Genomic DNA, 6,000 nt, shown 5'->3' on the forward strand with positions numbered 1-6,000 from the left:
AACGTTAATATTCTCTCTTCGTTCACGACATCAGTATAAAGCGCGGGAACTATGGTTTGGAACAGCCTTAACCCTTTGAGTGTTGTAATTTTCCCACCAAAATTTTTTTATGAATCTTTCTGTAATTGTTCTGATAATTTTGGAGCAAATTAATATCATATTTCATTGGCTACAGTTTTTATTGAAATTTTTGGCAAAAATCTGAAAAAAAATTGACTGGGGTATATTTCATAAAGGCGACAAAAATTAACTTTGGCTCCCAAAGGGTTAAAAAATTCGTAATCAAGCCAGATCAATCAATCGACTCAATGATGGAGTACGGCTGACAGTGCTTTGAAAGATTGAATGTCATTGGTTAATGTTATAAGATTTACGCATCTGTTCGCCATGCAAAATTAGTGAAAGGGAAACATAACTAGACCAATCACGGACAAAATAAGGAGACCATCGCGGGTCAGTTCTGCCGATATTGTCGTTTACAGAATATTGACAAATCATAGCTTGGTATGTGCTCTGCACATATGGTATAATCTCAACATTCAAATTGTTACTACACCCACGTAACAAGCTCCTACGCACGTACTGCAGTCTTGGCACAAGCATAAACTAAAATGTTGTTACGAATTTATGATTGTTTTACTGGAAACTTTGAATGTTTTTACACGGTGAAATCAAGCCATGAAAAAGTTTTGCCTAAGGAGATCATTAGAGGCATTGACCAGCCACGTGTTCATGGATGCATCATTATGCGGACAAATGCACTTGTACGCCCAAGAATCTCACTGTAAACGCGACACTTGTACAATCGAATGATGGAAGAAGGACCAATTATTCTAAAAGGGACCTACAGCCTGTGTTTCCCCTGGGCTTGGCACTGGTACTGGTCAAGTATCGCCCAGAAACAACGACTAAATTAACCAGCATACAGGGAAGCGTACGAGGTTCGAATGGTAGTTGCCAAGTTGGCTGAAACTTTTACACAAAGTTATAAGACGTTCCTGTATACTTAAAAGTGAGATTCGAACTAACTTCTGTGTCTAAAGCAATTGTATTTGGCCTTTTATCCCATGCTTCGATCTCACCTTCTCGACGTCATATGTCAACTTGACGGAGCCTAGAGCGGCGCTTGGTGAAGACATGTTCTTGCCAATATCACGCCCACTCTAGCTACCAAGGCACGATTATTGATTCTCTTTCGTAAAGAGGTCAACGTGTTTACGTCAACGATGGACACGATTACAACAACAATACCATTACTTTTGTCCTTTTAAGGGGGTACCTTTCACCATGATAAATGCCTTCATCTTTAGAGCATATTATATGTAATATATATATATATATATATATATATATGTATATATATATATATATATATATATATATATATATATATATATATATATATACGTGTTTTATAGCTGTGTCTTAAAATCAACATTTATTTCGAGTACGTGCGAATAAAAGTAAAGGGAAATATGAAAAACAAAACATACATAGCAAAACACACTACATGAAACGTCACAACACGGTCCCTTTTGTGAATAGACCGTGGCACAAGTTAACAAAAAGGTCTAAAAACTGTCATCTGCAAAATAAATGTCTCGCCAAAAGATGCAATGTTTAACTACTTTCAAGGATACAGCTGATTTTATCAGGTTATTTTTTTTATTTTCCATCAATTTAAACTCGAACTGAGAACGGGCAATCCGATGTTTACTTTCAAATGCCTAGATACAACGCCCGACAAAGGTTTCAGATGTACTCAATTGCATGGTGTAGAATGCCCAAACAAGAGTCTGAAAGTGTTGACATTAAAGCCCCTATGGCTATTAAAGCCCTATAGCTGCAAATCTGTAATAAACCGATCTCAAAATATCCTCAATTTTCCAAGAGTTTTTTACTTGAATAAGATCCATTAAAGACTGTAAAAGTGTATAACACTGTCGTAAGTGTTGAAAGTGGCATGTAAACGTTTTAACATTTTAGATTTCCCGCCATTTTCAAAAACTAATCATGTGACACAGAAAATAAAGATTACAGCAACAAAATGTTGGTCATCGTGTGTTATGCATTTAAGTAACTGGCATCATGCTTGTTTCCTTTATGATAACGTTTCATGGTCAATCATTGATAAAGCATTGAGCTACTCTAACATAAACAAGCGATATAATCTTTGTATATCAGAAAAGCTGCACATTATCAATGCTGACAAATCTACACTGTTTAACAAACGCTCTGAGTTGGTTTCAAAATGTCGCCACCAAAACAAATATTATTTATCGAATTTTAACACCACCTAATAGAATGGTTCGTCCCAATCATATATGTAAGAGTGTCGAGCTAGTAATCCTTTCACTCTATCTGAGGATTGCAAGATGCATGAAACTTAAGTAATATATTTCATTACTTTATATATTTCATTACTTTGTACTTGAAGTAATCTGTTTATATATATATATATATATATATATATATAGATTAGATAGATAGATAGATAGATAGATAGATAGATAGATAGATAGATAGATAGATAGATAGATAGATAGATAGATAGATAGATAGATAGATGATAGATAGATAGATAGATAGACTGATTTAAAAATTATCTACTGTTGATTGACCAATCAGAGTGCTCAATTCAGGGTGTTTTATCTACTCGTAAAGCCTTGGTCATCAAAATCCAGAAACGAATGACAGCGCAATAGTAAAGTACTGTCCAATCAAAAGTGAACATGTCATATTCTGTAGACATCTGGTACGTTTTAATATTCAAATTTGGTAACACAGCGGCCTCGTACTCGGGCTCTTCTGGTATATAAAGTCCAACCCTACAATAAAATGTCTCGGCCTGCGGCCTCGACATTTTATCGTTGGGTTGGACTTTATAATACCAGAAGAGCCCTCGTACTCGGGCTTTATCCTATACATATAACCCATACCAGATTTATCGATTATTTTACAAGAAAATAGAGTTTGTTAGCTGTTCTGTATATAGCATGGGGATGCATCGTTGTAAATAAAATACATCAAAATGGGGAATCGTATGATGGACAACAACAAGCAGAGAAGAAAACAGTAAAGCAATATTTTGAAGTAAATGAATCGTATTGTCTAGGGAGACATCCAGGAAGAAAACTGTCAAATAATGGCATTGGAATTTGCCGTTATTTTGTTTTTTGCGTGGGTTTTTGAAACCCATACACCTATCTTTCTAAATTTTAAGCGGACGCCTAACGAAGAATTTTATTCTTCTGGCTTGGTGATTGGCTAATACACTGAAATAATTGATGAAAAGTGACTTTGGCATGTACCATGGTGTGAAAAGGTTTGACAGTGCGTTCTTCTCCAGGGCTCGAAATGAGTGGTTGTCCTGCGTCCACAGACTACCAACTTTTCTCTGGGGCTACCAAAATCCATGAAATGGTAGTCCACACGGACTACCAAAGCCTGAGATCTGAAATTCAGTCAGTACTTGGCATGCCATGCCCGGTCTGTCACTTTGGGGTGAGCTATTTAAATGCAGTCAAACCCAGCTGGACACTGAGAAAGAAGGTCGTGTTTTTGTCATGACGACTATCAAAATTGGCTTTCAACTCTGAGAGTAAAACGGGTATTAAAGATGTTCAATATTATATAATAATATAGGGTTATTCACAAAATACGGCCCTGTATGGACGAGGGCTCAGTGAGTGACGTATTGCACGAGCCGAAGGCGAGTCCAATACGTCACTCACTGAGCCCGAGTCCATACAGGGCCGTACCTCCCTCCATTAATCGTCAGTATAAACTAATTCTATGGTAAATTTTGAGGGATGCAGCCCGCGCGATATGAGTGGAACGCGCGCGATTTTTGAAATGAAATTGCTACAAACCCCAAACAAGCGCGTCGCGCGTCTCCCGTATTCGGGACTCCGCGTACTATACAAAATACGGAAAGTTATTGGACGGTCAAACTCCCATAGGTTACGGCAGTAGGTGTATAATAATATTGCACAAACTTGGGACTATGTGCCTGAGGGTATGTGACCATTTGCCCGACATAAGGAGGGCAAATGGTCTCCTACCTCGAGCTTACATAGTCCCTATTTTGGGCTATGATATTTTTATTACATGCCTCTCTTGCATAATTTTCACTAAAAAATTTTTGGGTCACATACATATGACAATTATATGCTTTCAATTGTTTCTATGTTATACGAAAATCTGTGGAAAAAATTTATTATTTTAATCATCGAACGGCACATTGATATATTTAAATCACTGTTATGCGGTTTGTCGAATTTTTTCGCATAATTTTGTGAAAACAGTATTTCCTATGTAAAACATGTAACTTTATTCTTTTTTAAATCCCGAAGTTGTCATGTTGAAAATAGTTCCGGTTCACTTTCAGTCAAATGATAACTATGCGGCCCGCGACGTCATCGTCGACTTACCATTTAATCCTAGGGAGCGCGCGACTTTCGATATATGAAGCATGTAATAATCACATCATATGACTAGAAAATTCACTTCATGGGCAGAATTAAGAAAAATAGCCAAATATGCATGGGCTACCAGTCATTGTCACTGGGCTACCAACTTCAGAAAATGGTAGCCCAAGTGGACTACCAGGGGAAAAAGTTAATTTCAAGTCCTGTTCTCTTTGGATTGGGTTTGGCAATAAAGTGTAGATCGCGCCACTGAGGGCGTCGTATGAATGACACAAGCGGAAGTACAGCAACATTTCCGTATCAATGCACATGGAATTGTTGTAACTTGATAATTAAAACGAAGTCGCAATATTTGTTTTGGTTTATTAACAGCCGGATGACAAGCTGATGAAGAGGTACTCACTTTATTTGCAGAACGTCAAGCATACGTTGAATAAAATTTGCCCTTAGGTTGACGAGCAATTTACTAAGCTCACATACTTGCACTTTCAATTTCATAAAATGGAAATCAGGGTACCTATAATCTCTGATGAGTTAACCTTTTCGGGGCCGAAGTCATTTTTTGTCGCCTTTATGAAATATAGCGCATACATTTTTTTCAAATTTGTCCCAAAATTTTTATCAAATATTCTAGCAAAAAATCCATTAGGTCAAAAATTATTTTTAAAAATGCAAAAAAAAAAATCGCAAAATGTGAGGAAATGTTGCACTAAAATTTTGGCGGGATCAATTACATCTCCCACAGGGTTAAAGCCTTCAGAGTTGAACAAAAGACTATGAGATCGCTCTTCTTAGAACAAACAGTTCGTAAATACTTCATATTCCCGATGAAATATTAATAATTGTTAAAATATTACTGCGTGGGTGGTTTGCTGACCCTGGAAAACGTAATTTGGTGATATCAAGGGGCAATAGCTGTAACCTTTGCTTTATAACATCTTTTCGCATTTTGATTCTGAACATCAGATCCATTTTTCTTTTTTTCTTTCTTTCTATATCGAGTTTATGTCAAAAAAACCCAAAAAATACGAATCTTAAAAACCACTGGATTATGTAAAGCATGTAATGATGCTTATCAGTCCGGACCATAATTCTTTCTTAAACATTAAAATTGGATGTTTCGCAGTCGACTTAAATTATTTAAAAATCTCGACGTGAATTTTCATGTAGAACAATAAATTGCATTTTACAAACAGAATACAATACACTGGAAATTACGCCGACGTAAAAGTAAAATAAAAGTAAAATCTTATTATGAATTTAAAAAGAAAAATTTCAAATATGAAGAAGAATCCTGAAATTCAAGTTGGCTCACATAAAACAATTTGAACTAATCCATGTGTATTTTTCATATAAAATACAATCAATGCTGTGACAGTGTGCAGTGTACATTGAAAGATGCTCCGGAGCGTACCGTTTCATCACAGACAAATAGAAATATTTGGCTGTGGTTTCATCAACCCCTTCCTTAATGTAGTTCGCGCCTCGAAAGACTTAAACCTTTTCCCAGACTTTTCTCAAGGCAACTTTAAACAATTCCCTTTCAACATCAAAAATAAAAATCACGGGT

The sequence above is a fragment of the Ptychodera flava genome, chromosome 12, assembly GCF_041260155.1.
Source record: "Ptychodera flava strain L36383 chromosome 12, AS_Pfla_20210202, whole genome shotgun sequence".
Classification (NCBI taxonomy): Eukaryota; Metazoa; Hemichordata; class Enteropneusta; family Ptychoderidae; genus Ptychodera; species Ptychodera flava.